This window comes from Psammomys obesus, unplaced genomic scaffold (assembly GCF_907164565.1).
Source record: "Psammomys obesus unplaced genomic scaffold, mPsaObe1.curated_primary_1811, whole genome shotgun sequence".
NCBI lineage: Eukaryota > Metazoa > Chordata > Mammalia > Rodentia > Muridae > Psammomys > Psammomys obesus.
Window position 1 is genome coordinate 33,766,256 of NW_026585504.1, and position 15,017 is coordinate 33,781,272.

Here is a 15,017-nt window from a genome sequence, read left to right on the forward strand (position 1 = left end):
TATCTATCTATCTATCTATCTATCTATCTATCTATCTATCTATCTATCTATCTAACTATATCCCTTTCCCATTCCTCTCTCTCTCTTTCTCTTTTCCCTCTTATCCCCATCTCTTTGTTCACAGATGTGTTGGGTTGGAGGCCAGAAGAGTAGTTTGTAAGTTATCTCACATGGACAGGTGCTGCGTATGGACTCAGAACTTCTGTAGAAGTTGTAAGCATTAGCCAGCTCTGAAGATACCTGATAAAACAGGGTCGAATGAAAGGGGAGGAGGTCCTCTCCCATCAGTGGACTTGGAAAGGGGCAGGGAGGAGACCAGGGAGGGAGTGTGGGGTTGGGGAGGGAATGAGGGAGCAGGATACAGCTGGGACACAGAGTTAACAAAATGTAACTAATAAGAAAAATAAAATTAAAAAAAAAAGCAGAATTAACAGACCTTGAAATTAGAGTTTAACACGCAAAGGAAAAAAAAATGGGTATGTTTTACAGAAAGACAGATGGAGACAATAGAAAGAGGAGAAAGAAATTAAAAAAAAGTAGAGAGACCATGTGAAAAGCTGTGCTAGCTTCCTTCACACTTCTGGATGAGGCAACACAAGATTTACTTCAAGCAAGTAAGACCCAACTTGTGCTTTGACTAGAATGACGTAAAAGTTCAAGTTGTCTTCTCTTAAGGATGGTTTCTAAAGAGGTAAAGACAGTGATAGTAATTGTTTCTTCTTACATGCATTGTCAATGTAAAAGTAATTCACCTGAAACTTTGCAAGTACATGAAACATAGTGTATGTTTTTATATGAATCTCTAGTTTGCAGTAGAGGAAAAAATCCCCAGACATCAAAACATTGGTAGATGCATTTGCTAATCTGTTTGAATATGTATGGTATGATATCTATTTAGTTTTATTTAAAAAATATGTTTATTATTATTTAATGTACATGGGTTTACTCAAATGAGAGGTACCCACGAGGCCAGAAGAGTGAGCTGCTGTATGTGGGTGCTAGGAGTTGAACCTGGGTCCTCTGGAGGAACAGTGAGTGCTGTTAAACACTGAACCATCTCCCCAGGCCACATATGATTATTTATTTATTTATTTATTTATTTATTTTTTTATTTTTTATTTATTTATTTATTTTTTATTTTTTCTTTTTAGTTACATTTTGTTAACTCTGTGTCCCAGCTGTATCCCGCTCCCTCATTCCCTCCCCAACCCCACACTCCCTCCCTGGTCTCCTCCCTGCCCCTTTCCAAGTCCCCTGATAGGGGAGGACCTCCTCCCCTTTCATCTGTCCCTGTTTTATCAGGTATCTTCAGGGCTGGCTGCAAAGTTCTCCTCTGTGGCCTAACAGACTGCTCCTCCCCTGGGGGGAGGTGTCAAACCGCCTGCCCTTGAGATCCTGTTAGAAATAGTCCGTGTCCCCCTTACTTTGGAAAACTACTTGGTTACTGAGCTACCACAGGCCACATCCGAGCAGAAATTCTAGGTTATATCCATAGATGGTCCTTGGTTGAGTTTCAGTCTCAGAAAAGACCCTGTGCCCAGATATATTTGGTCCTTGTAGAGCTCCTATCCTTTCCATATCATACTAACTTCCCTTCTTTCATATGATTCCCTGCACTCTGCCGAGGGTTTGGTTATGAGTCTTAGTGTCTGCTTTGAAACACTGCTAGGTAGAGTCTTTCAGATGCCTTTTGTGGTAGACTCCTGTCATAAGTTCAAGGCACATCCCATTTGTCTTTCTAAATGAGGATTAATCACCTTCGCCTGTGTCCACTTTCTTGATTATCTTCTTTAGGTGTGTAGATTTCATTATGTTTATCATGTCTTGTAGGTCTATATAAGCGAGTATATACCAAGTTTGTCTTTCTCCTTCTGGGATACTTCACTCAGAATGATCTTTTCTAGATCCCACCACTTGCCTGCAAATTTCATGATTTCCTCCTTTTTGATTGCTGATTATTTATTTTTTTAAAGAAATATTTTCAGAATATGATGTTTTATAACACATATGGTTTAGAGTTTTTCTGTTTGTTCACAAAATATAAGGAAATTTTATTTGAGTAAAATATAAGAGTTTTAAATTGTATTAATTATAAAATTCTTTGTAATAAAAGATGCCTCCAAGTGGCTTACATACTGATGGGAAGACTGCCTCTGACATAAACTGATTGGCCTGCTCTTTGATCATCTCCCCCTGAGGGGGAAGCAGCCTTACCAGGCCACAGAAGAAGACAATGCAGCCATTCCTGATGTGATCTGATAGACTAAGATCAGAAGGAAGGAGAGGAGGACCTCCCCTATCAGTGGACATGGGGAGGTGCATGCATGAAGAAAGGGAAGGTAGGGTGGGATCAGGAGGGGAGGAGGGAGGGGCTTATGGGGGGATACATAATGAATAAAGTGTAATTAATAATAATAATATTAAAGAAAAAAAGATGACAAACAAGCACTCCACATATCTCTCCCAATAGTGGTTTTGATAACAAAGAAGCCCGTCAACATAATGAAGAGCCATATAATAACGGGAGCCCAGAGAAGTCAGAAGAGGATCCTCTGAACGAACAGCACAAGCACTTGTGACTTGCCCAAGGTGGATGCTGGAAATTGAATTCAGGTACCCAGGAAGTATAGCAGTTTTAATCACCAAGCTTTCTATCCAGCCCTACCTCTAATTTCTTGATCCATGATCTCTCGCTAAAACTGGAGGTCCTCTAATCAGTTAAGACTCCCATCTCCAAGCTCCAGGAATCCATCCGTTTCTATATTAATAGTCTGAATTATAGACACAAGCTACCATGTCCTGCTTTTTACATAGATACTCAGAATCAAATTCAATTTCTTAAGCACCCACTCTGTAAACTGAGCCATCACCGAGTCCTACAATCCATATTTTCAATAAAAGCATAAATCTTGTAATATATATTTGCATATGCCAAGTGGTTAAAATAAAGGTATATAGCAATGATACACATTTTTTTAAAAGTATCTTCTGAAAAATGTTTCACTTCAGAAACCTAAAACATAAAATTTTCGCATTTGGTATAAAATCAAAGCCTGCATGAAGCAAATCAGCACATGTGTGTAGTTTGTAGAATAAAAAAAAAAAAAGAAAATTATTCAGCTTATTGAATGGTCCCTTACTAATTGGAACAGGGATGTTTTGAGCATCAGTTTTATTAATAATTATAATCAACCTAAGCACATCATGGCTCACATCATGAGGGGTGGTAAAGGCATTAGTACATAAGAGCTGCTGTTAATGTTTGAGAAAGCAAACAGTGTTTCAAACATACTATTATTTTTAAAGTTCTGTGTTTAAAAGTTTTAATGAAAGTCAAGTAGAATAAAGATTACATTTGTCTAAGCAACCAAGGCTAATTTACACAATGCTGCTACAACGAAGGAAATTAGGCATACTAACACCCAGTTATTTTTATCATCTCTGTAGAAGTAGAAAAAAAAAGATAATATATTCTGTCAAGGTTTCTATTTTGTTTTATTATGAGAGCTAAACTGTTAAGCTATCTGCAGTCCCAGGATTTTGCTGTTTCAAAGTTCAGACATACAAAGTGTCTCAGCTTTTCTGTTGCTCTCCCCCTGTGCCATTTCCAATGACCCACATTGATCTGCCGCCCTTGAGAGCAGCAGAGAGCAGGAAGGAAAGGTTAAATGGTCTGTGCCTTTTCCAAGGACTAACTCTGTTCTGTGAACCCTGAGACCAGCACTAATCAGGGAGCTGTAGGAAAAAGACATCCCTGCTTGCCAACCCCATCTACTGGCCTGCCACAGCCGGCCAACAACTGTGGCCAGGTCTGCCCAGGGCCCTCTGTCCTCTACTCTCTTTGTGAGCCCCACATCCCAGTTCCCCAACCTGTGCTATTTCCCAGGACCCACAGTAATCTGCAGGACCTAAGACCATCACAAATCAGGGAGCAACAGGTCCCCTCCTTGCCCTATTTCTTGAAACAACTTTTTTTATTTTTTTACATATATAAAGATATTATTTTATTTTTACATGAAGAATTGTATTTTTTAATGACACTTTATTCACTTTGTATCCCCCCATAAGTCCCTCCTTCTTCCCCTCCCGATCCCATCCTTCTACCCCCTTCTTCATGCATGCCCTCCCCAAGTCCACTGATAAGGGAGGTCCTCCTCTCCTTCCTTCTGATCTCACTCTATCAGATCTCATCAAGAGTGGCTGCATTGTCATCTTCTGTGGCCTGGTAAGGCTGCTCCCCCCTCAGGGGGAGGTGATCAAAGAACAGGCCAATCAGATTATGTCAGAGGCAGTCCCTCTTCCCATTACTATGTAACCCACTTGGACACTAAGCTGCCATGGGTTACATGTGTGCAAGGGTTCTAGGTTATCTCCATGCATGGTACTTGGTTGGAGCATGAGTCTCTGGGAAGACCCCTGTGTTCAAATTTCTGGTTCTGACTTAAAGAAATGGTCAACATCATTAGCCATCAGGGAAAAGCAAATAAAAATGACCCAGAGATTTCACCTTACACCCATCAGAATGGCCAAGATGAAAAACTCAAGTGACAACACATGCTGGAGAGGCTGTGGAGAAAGGGGAACCCTCCTCCAATGCTGGTGGGAATGTAAACTTGTACAACCACTCTGGAAATCAATCTGGTGCTTTCTTAGACAACTAGGAATAGTGCTTCCTCAAGATCCAGCCATACCACTCCTAAGCATATATCCAAATGTGCCTCAAGTACACAAAAAGGACATTCGCGCAACTGTGTTTGTAGCAGTTTTATTTGTAATATCCAGAAGCTGTAAACAGCCCAGATGCCCCTCGACTGAAGAATGGATGCAGAAATTGTGGTACATCTACACAATAGAATATTACTCGGCAATGAAAAATAAGGATATCATGAAATTTGCAGGTAAATGGTGGGACCTGAAAAGGATCATCCTGAGTGAGCTGTCCCAGAAGCAGAAAGACACACATGGTATATACTCACTCATATAGACAAGTGATACAGGATAAACCTACTAAAATCTGTACGTCTAAAGAAACTAATCAAGAGAGAGGACTCTCACTAAAATGCTCAATCCCCATCCCAAAAGGCAAAGAGGAAGGACATCAGAAGAAGAAGAAAACAGGAAACAAGCTAGGAATCTGCCACAGAGGGCCTCTGAAAGGCTCTGCCCTGCAGACTATCTAAGTAGATGCTGAGACATATGGCCAACTAACTATTGGGCAGAGTGCATGGAATCTTATGTAAGAAGTGGGAAATAGTGAGATCTGGAGAGGACAGGAACTCCACAAGGAGAGCAACAGAAGCACAAATTTGAACACAGGGGTTCAATGATCTTTTCTAGATCCCACCATTTGCCTGCAAATTTCATGATTTCTTTGTTCTTGATTGCTGAGTAGTATTCCATTGTGTAAAAATACCACAATTTCTGTATCCATTCCTCCATTGAGGGATATATGGGTTGTTTCCAGCTTCTGGCTATTACAAATAAAGCTGCTACAAACACGTTTGAGCAAATGTTTTTATTGTGTACTTGAGCTAATTTTGAGTATATGACTAGGAGTGGTATAGCTGTATCTGGAGGAAGCACTACTCCTAATTGTCTGAGAATGCGCCAGATTGACTTCCAAAGTGGTTGTACCAGTTTACATTCCCACCAGCAATGGAGGAGGGTTCCCCTTTCTCCACAACGTCTCCAGCAATTATTGTCACTTGAGTTATTCATCTTTGCCATTCTGATGGGTGTAATGTGAAATCTCAGATTGTTATGATTTGCATCTCCCTGTTGGCTAAGGATGTTGAGCATCTGTTAAAGTGTTTCTCTGCCATTCTATATTCCTCTACAGAGAATTCTCTGTTTAGTTCCATACCACATTTTTTAATTGGATTACTTAGACTCATAACCAAACCTTAGGCAGAGTGCAGGGAATCATATGAAGGAAGGGGGAGTTTGGAGTTTGTATGACGTGGAAAGGATAGGAGCTCCACAAGGACCAAATATATCTGGTCACAGGGGTCTTTTCTGAGACTGACACTTCAGCAAGGACCAGGTGTGGATATAACCTAGAACCACTACTCAGATGAAGCCCGTGGTAGCTCCGTAACCAATTGGTTTCCCATAGTAAGGGGAACAGGGACTATTTTTTTTTAATTTTATTTTTTCTTTTTAGTTACAACTTGTTGACTCTGTGTCCCAGCTGTATCCAGCTCCCTCATTCCCTCCCCCTCCCCCTCCCCCTCCCCAACTCCCTCCCTGGTCTTCTCCCTGCCCCTTTCCAAGTCCACTGATAGGGAGGACCTCCTCCCCTTTCATTTGACCCTGTTTTATCAAGTATCTTCAAGGCTGGCTGCAAAGTCCTCCTCTGTGGCCTAACAGGACTGCTCCTCCCCTGGGGGGGGGGGAGGTCAAAGAGCCTGCCCTTGAGATCCTGTTAGAAATAGTTTTTGTTCCCCTTACTTTGGAAAACTACTTGATTACTGAGCTACCACAGGCCACATCCGAGCAGAAGTTCTATGTTATATCCATAGATGGTCCTTGGTTGAGTGTCAGTCTCAGAAGAGACCCTGTGCCCAGATATATTTGGTACTTGTAGAGCTCCTATCCTTTCCATATCGTACTTCTTTCATATGATTCCCTGTACTCTGCCAAGGTTTTGTTATGAGTCTTAGTGTCTGCTTTGAAACACTGCTAGGTAGAGTCTTTCAGATGCCTTTTGCGGTAGATGCCTGTCATACGTTCAATACATATCCCATTTGTCTTTCTAAAAGAGGATTGATCATCTTCGCCTGTGTCCACTTTCTTGATTATCTTCTTTAGGTGTGTAGATTTCATTATGTTTATCATATCTTGTAGGTCTATATAAGCGAGTATATACCATGTTTGTCTTTCTCCTTCTGGGATACTTCACTCAGAATGATCTTTTCTAGATCCCACCACTTGCCTGCAAATTTCATGATTTCCTCCTTTGTGATTGCTGAGTAATATTCCATTGTGTAAAAATACCACAATTTCTGTATCCATTCCTCTGTTGATGGACATCTGGGTTGTTTCCAAGTTCTGGCTGTTACAAATAAAGCTGCTACAAGCATGGTTGAACAAATGTCCTTGTTGTGTACTTGAGCAAATTTTGGGTATATACCTAGGAGTGGTATAGCTGGGTCTTGAGGTAGCACTACTCCTAATTGTCTGAGAAAGTGCCAGATTGACTTCCAAAGTGGTTGTACCAGTTTACATTCCCACCAGCAATGGAGGAGGGTTCCCCTTTCACCACAACCTCTCCAGCATGTATTGTCACTTGAGTTTTTCATCTTGGCCATACTGATGGGTGTAAGGTGAAATCTCAGGGTTGTTTGGATTTGCATTTCCCTAGTGGATAATGAGGTTGAACATTTCTTTAAGTGTTTCTCTGCCATTTGATGTTCCTCTTTCGAGAATTCTCTGTTTAGCTCATTCCCCATTTTTTAATGGGATTACTTGGTTTGTTGCTTTTCTGTTTTTTAGTTCTTTATATATACTGGATATTAGCCCTCTGTCAGATAAAGGGTTGGTGAAGATTCTTTCCCAATCTAGAGGCAGTCATTTTGTTTTGATGACTGTGTCCTTTGCTTTACAGAAGCATTTCAGTTTCATGAGGTCCCATTTATTGATTGTTGCTCTTAGAGCCTGTGCTGTTGGTGTTCTGTTCAGGAAGTTGTCTCCTGTGCCAATGAGTTCTAGGCTGTTCCCCACTTTTTTTTTCAAACTGATTAAGAGTATCTGGTTTTATGTTGAGGACCTTGATCCACTTTGACTTTAGTTTTGTGCAGGGTGATAAATGTGGATCTATTTTCATTTTTCTGCATGTAGACATCCAGTTGGACCAGCACCATTTGTTGAATATACTGTCTTTTTTCCATTGAATGGATTTGGCTTCTTTGTCAAATACCAAATATTCATAGGTGTGTGGGTTTATTTCTGGGTCTTCTATGCGGGTCCATTGATCCTCCTTTCTGTTTTTATGCCAATACCATGCAGTTTTTATTACTGTTGCCCTGTAGTACAGCTTGAGATTGTGGATAGAGATACCTCCAGATGATCTGTTGTTGTACAGGATTGTTTTGGAGAGTCTGGGTTTTTTGTTTCTCCATATGAAGCTGAGAATCTTTTTTTTCAAGGTCTGTAAAGAATTGAGTTGGTATTTTGATGGGAATTGCATTGAATCTGTAGATTGCTTTTGGCAGGATGGCCATTTTCAGAAGATGAGGGAGCTAGAGCTAGGGTACAAAGTGAATAAATTGTAATAAATTTGTAGTATGTTAAAAATGGAAGTCAGTGGGCTATTATTACCAGCAGCAGAGGCTGTACGTTATTTCACACTTTTTTAGTTACACATTCTACTGGTAGCACATTTTTATATCACTAATAATCATTTAACATGATAATATAATGCTAGAAGAGTGTCTTTGTGACTGACATATTTCTATATTTAAAATAAATAAAATTGGCCTAGTTACAAGTGAGTAGAAAAAAATCTGCATTTTAAAATTATATGTATTTTCAGAGATTATTTAAATACTCTGAAGTGAGAAAGCAAAAAGATTAATAACCAAAAAATTAAAAACCAAACAAAAGTAAAATGAAGCATCTATCTATCTTCTTTATGCTATAAGCAATTCCTGAATTTCACTTTGTATAATGGCTGTGGAAAACAGTGCTTTATTTCTACACTGGGCTTCTTAAAATCAATCAAAATCAGACAGATATTGAGGAAGATTACTCTAGGGTTCAGTGTGTAAAAAGTGCATAGATTCCAGGTGATAGACATACTTATGGTTGCTACTGGTATTTTTCCTTCCTTCTTTCCTTCCTTCCTTTATTCGTTTGTTCATTCGCTCCTTTCTTCTCTGCTTCTTTCTTTTCTTCTTCTTCTTCTCTCTCTCTCTCAATCTCACTCGCGGTTGCTCTCTCTCCATTCTACCCACTCCCTCATATCTTGTATTCTACATCTGGGTAACGAGGCCTCAGAGTCACAAAAAATGCTATGTTCTTCCTTTTGTAGAAACAATAAAGACAAATCAGGTTACTCACCTTGGAGGTAAAGCCAACTATTTATTGAAAGTTGCATCTACAGTAAATTTTAATATCTTATAGGAAATATAGACCTTTCAAATGAACAATGATATACTTTTTAGAAACTGGAGAGAAACATTGCAGCATGTTTAATATATCATCAGTCATTCTTGATCGCTTCTACAATCTGAAAAACATATATTGAAAAAATATTTTTGAGAAAAGAACATTTTTAACGATCAGTTGCTACTTCTATCAAATGACACAATGTATTGAATAAAACTGAAGATGACATAACATTATGACATAAAATTAATGTCTATCTGGTGTGTAAAGAATTGAGTTGGTATTTTGATGGGAATTGCATTGAATCTGTAGATTGCTTTTGGCAGGATGGCCATTTTCACAATGTTAATCCTACCAATCCATGAGCACGGGAGATCTTTCCATCTTCTGAGATCTTCTTCGATTTTTTTCTTCAGAGACTTGAAGTTTTTCTCAAACAGGTTTTTCACTTGCTTGGTTAGAGTCACACCAAGGTACTTTATGTTATTAGTGGCTATTGTGAAGGGTGTTGTTTCCCTAATTTCTTTCTCAGCCTTTTTGTCTTTGGTGTACAGGAGGGCTTCTGATTTTTTTGAGTTGATTTTGTATCCTGCCACTTTGCTGAAGATGTTTATCAGCTGAAGGAGTTCTCTGGTTGAATTTTTAGGGTGGCTCATGTGTACTATCATATCATCTGCAAATAGTGACACTTTGACCTCTTCCTTTCCGATTTGTATCCACTTGATCTCCTTTAGTTGCCTTATTGCTCTGGCTAGGACTTCAAGTACTATGTTGAAGAGATATGGAGACAGTGGGCAGCCTTGTCTTGTCCCTGATTTCAGTAGGATTGATTTAAGTTTCTCTCCATTGAGTTTGATGTTGGCTATAGGCTTGTTGTATATTGCCTTTACTATCTTTAGGTATGTGCCTTGTATCCCTGATTTCTCTAAGACTTTAAACATGAATGGGTGTTGGACTTTGTCAAATGCTTTTTCAGCATCTAAGGAGAGGATCATGTGTTTTTTCTCCTTCAGTTTGTTTATGTGGTGGATTACATTGATGGATTTCTGTATGTTGAACCACCCTTGCATGCCTGGGATGAAGCCTACTTGGTCATGGTGGATGATATCTTTGATGTGTTCTTGGGTTCGGTTTGCAAGTATTTTATTGAGTTTTTTTGCATCAATGTTCATAAGAGAGATAGGTCTGAAGTTCTCTTTTTTTTTTGTTGGATCTTTGTGTGGTTTAGGTATCAAGGTGACTGTGGCTTCATAGAATGAGTTTGGTAGTGTTCCTTCTGTTTCTCTTTTGTGGAATAGTTTGAGGAGAATTGGTGTGAGCACTTCTTTGAAGGTCTTGTAGAATTCTGCGCTGAAGCCATCTGGTCCAGGGCTTTTTTTGGAGGGGAGACTGTTAATGACTGCTTCAATTTTCTTGGGAGATATAGGGCTATTCAGTCTTTCTTCCTGATCCTGGCTTAATTTTGGTAGATGGAATCTGTCAAGAAAATTATCCATTTCATTTAGATTTTCAAATTTTGTGCCATATAGGTTTTTGTAGTATGACCTAATAATTGTTTGGATTTCCACAGTGTCTGTAGTTATGTCCCCATTTTCATTTCTGATTTTGCTGATTTGGGTAGTTTCTCTCCGGTTTTTAGTTAGTTTGGCTAAAGGTTTGTCTATCTTGTTGATTTTCTCAAAGAACCAGCTTTTTGTTTCATTGATTCTTTGGATGTTTTATTTGTTTCTAATTGATTGATTTCAGCCCTGAGTTTGATTATTTCCAGCTGTCTGCTCCTCTTGGGTGTATCTGCTTCTTTTTTTTTCTAGGGTTTTCAGTTGGGCCATTAAGTTGTTTGTATGTGATGTTACAAATTTCTTCTTGCAGGCACTTAGTGCTATAAATTTTCCTCTGAGCACTGCTTTCAATGTGTCCCATAAATTTGGGTATGTTGTGCCTTCATTTTCATTGAATTCTATGAAGTCTTTAATTTCTTTCTTTCTTTCTTCCTTGACCCAGCTGTCATTGTGTAGTAAGTTGTTCAGTTTCCATGTGCTTGTCGGCTTTTTGTTGTTTCTATTGTTGATGTCCAGCTTTAGTCCATTTTGGTCAGATAGTATACAAGAGATTATTTCAATCTTTTTGTATCTGTTGAGGCTAGCTTTGTGACCCACTGTATGGTCTATTTTGGAGAAGGTTCCATGTGGTGCTGAAAAGAAGGTGTACTCTTTTGAGTTTGGGTAAAAAGATCTGTAGACGTCTATTAGGTCCATTTGATTTAGGGATTCTGTGAGTGCTTTCATTTCCCTATTTGGTGTCTGTCTAGTTGATCTGTCCCTTGATGAGAATGGGATATTGAAGTCTCCCACTATTAAGGTATTAGGATCAATGTATGATTTAAGCTTTAATAATGTTTCATTTACGAATGTAGGTGCTCTTGTATTTGGGGCATAGATATTCAAAATTGTGATGTCCTCTTGGTGGATTTTTCCTTTGATGAGAATATAGTGGCCCTCCTTATCTTTTTTGATTAACTTTGGATGAAAGTCTATTTCATTAGATATTAGGATGGCTACTCCAGCTTGTTTTCTGGAACCATTTGCTTGAAAAACATTTTTCTAGCCCTTTACTCTGAGGTGGTGTTTATCTTTGTTGCATAGGTGTGTTTCTTGGATGCAACAAAATGTTGGATCCTGTTTCCACAACCATTCTGTTAGCCTGTGTCTTTTTATTGGGGAGTTGAGTCCATTGATATTGATAGATAGTAGTGACCAATGCATGTTAGTTCCTTTTGTAATGGAGTCGGTGATCTTACCTTGTTTCATTGCTTGTTTTCTTTTCCTTTTTGTTGGGATATTATCTGTATGCCCTTTTTTCTTGGGTAAAGTTGTTTTCGTTGGATTGGAGTTTTCCTTCTAGTATCTTCTGTAGGGTTGGTTTGCTGTGTAGATATTGCGTAAATTTAGTTTTGTCATGGAATATTTTATTTTCTACATCTATGTTGATTGAAAGCTTTGCAGGGTATAGTAGTCTGGGTGACATTTGTGATCTCTTAGAGTCTCCATGATACTTGCCCAGGCCCTTCTGGCTTTCATAGTTTCTGATGAGAAGTCCGGTGTGATTCTGATAGGTCTACCTTCATATGTTACTTGGCCTTTTTCCCTGGCTGCTTTTAATATCTTTTCTTTGTTCTGTAGATTTAGTGTTTTCACTATGATGTGACGTGATGTGTTTCTTTTCTGGTCTAGTCTATTTGGAGTTCTGTAGGCCTCTTGTATATTTATGGACATCTCTTTCTTTAAGTTGGGAAAATTTTCTTCTATGATTTTCTTGAAAATATTTTCTGGATCTTTGAGCCTGGAGTCTTATTTTTCATCAATTCCTATTATTCTTTGATTTTTGTCTTTTCATAGCGTCCTTGATTTCTTGGATATTTTGTGATTGGAACTTTTCTGATTTTACTTTTTCTTTGAGAGAAGTATCAATTTCTGCAAGTGTGTCTTCAGCTCCAGAGATTCTCTCTTCCATCTCTTGTATTCTGTTGGTGATGCTTACTTTTGTGGTTCCTGATCTTTTCTCCAAGTTCTCCAGCTCAAGAGTTTTCTCATTTTGTGTTTTCTTTATTGATTCTAATTCTGTTTTCATGACTTGCACCATTTCTTTCATCTGTTTGAATTTGGATTCCTGTCTCTCTACGATGAACTCTATTTCCTTGTTCATTTCCTTTTTATATGCCACTAATTTTATCTCTACTTGTACCTCTATTTGTTTGGCTATGTTTGCCTGTGTTTCTTTAAGGTTTTTGTCTATTTCTTCTTTCTTTACCTCCAATTGACTGGCCAACTCTTTGAAAGATTTGTTCATTTCCTCCTTATGAGCCTCAAATAATTGGGTAAGCATGGCTTTAAGGTCATTTTCCTGTGCTTCTGATGAATTGGAGTATCCATCAATTTGGGGGTTTCCTGGTGAAGTCATGATGTCCTGATTTATGTTGGAAGTGTTCTTTCGCCTATCCCTGGCCATTGGCTTATCTGAAACCTTCCCTGTTTGTTTTTGGATTCTGCAGATCAGACTGGTACTGTCTCTCTCTGGCATCTGGAGATTTCTTCAGCAAGCTGAGAGAGGTCCCATGTCCTTAGCGTGTGCTGAGGAGTAGCTGTACATGTGGGAGAGAAGTACGCAGGCGCAGAGGGGGCAAATGCAAGTGTGTGTGTGTGTGTGTGTGTGTGTGTGTGTGTGTAGGTGTGCGTGGACGTGTATCTCAAGGGACAGAGTGATGGCTAATGTTGAACCCTTTAGTGTGTGGGAGAGGCTTTGCACTGTATATGTTGCAGGCGCTAGTGATGATCACAGCGCAATTTCTGGCATTAACTGCCTTAACTCCTCAATTAGACCCACAGAGCAGGAACTTCATTGTCCCAAGTGCCCCTCTGTTTCCCAAAGTGGGTATATGGGTGGGAGGGGGTTCGATGCCTGGCTTCTGTTTTAGAAGGACCCAGGATCTGGGGATCTGCAGATTCTCAAGGGTGCACTCACTTACAGTTATGTCATTTGGCAGAGATCAGGGTATCTGGGCTCTCTGCTCTCTGGTTTGGCCCTGCTTCTTTGATGTGCTTCGCCAGCTCCGTGCTGCTGTCACTGCCAGGTTATGAGGTCTTGCTGCAGCGTCAGTGATCGTGATCCTGCTGAGCTAGTATGGTGTCTAGAATACTCGGGCCCTGAGAGGAGGGCGCAGCAGCTGGGACTCCGAGACGGGTAACTGCTGGCACTTGCCGCTAAAGGGCTTGGAGCTCCGCCTCAGCAGTTATAGACCCTAGGCAGTTACGTTTTCCCCAAACAAGTCTCCGGATGACCCGAGACCAAAGTTTTTGCCTCCTGCGATGTTCCCTGTTGTTTAGGAAGACTCACCATTGTTTTCCTGGGTTAGAGGTCCTTCCACGCACCAACTCAGATGGTTAGCACTTCCACAGCTCAGAAACTGTGAGTGCTTGTCGCCATCTTGGCTCCCCAGGGACTATTTCTGATAGGAACTCAATGTCAGGCTCTTTGACCTCCTCACCCCCCAAGGTAGGAGCAGCCCTGCTATGCCACAGAGGAGGACTTTGCAGCCAATCCTGAAGATATCTGATAAAACAGGGTCAGATAAAAGAGGAGGAGGTCCTCTCCAATCAGTGGACTTGGAAAGGGGTAGGGAGTAGTTGAGGGAGGGAAGGTGGGATTGGGAGGAAATGAGGGAGGGGACTACAGTTGGGATACAGTGTTAATAAAATGTAACTAATAATAAAAATTAAAAAATAGGGTACAAAAAATAGAGTACAGAGCTAAACCAATAATTCACAATAGAAGGATATGGAATGGCTGAGAAGCACTGACAGAAATATTCAGTGTCCTTAGCTGTAGAGAAATACGATTGAAGACAACTCTAGGATTTCATCTTACACTAAACAAAATGATAAAAACTCAAGTGACAACTGAAAGGATGTAGAGAAAGGGGAACACTTCTCCATTGATGGTGGGAATGTAAACTTGTACAACCTCTCTGGAAATCATACCCGGGTGTTTTCTCAGAAACTTTGGAATAGTTCTACCTCAGGATCCAGCTATACCACTCCTGGGCATTTACCCAAAAGATGCTCAACCATACAACAAGGACATTTACTCAACTATGTTCATGGCAGCTTTATTCATAATAATTAGAACCTGGAATCAATCTAGAGATCCCTTAACCAAGGAATGGGTATGGAAATTATACATTTACACAATGGAATAGTATTCAGCTTAAAAAAAAAAGAAAGCATGAAATTTGCAGGCAAATGGATAAATTACAAAAGATCATCCTAAGTAACATAACCCAGACTCAGAAAAACGCACATGATATGTACTCACTTATAAGCAATATTAGACTTAGAGCACGGGATAATCGTACT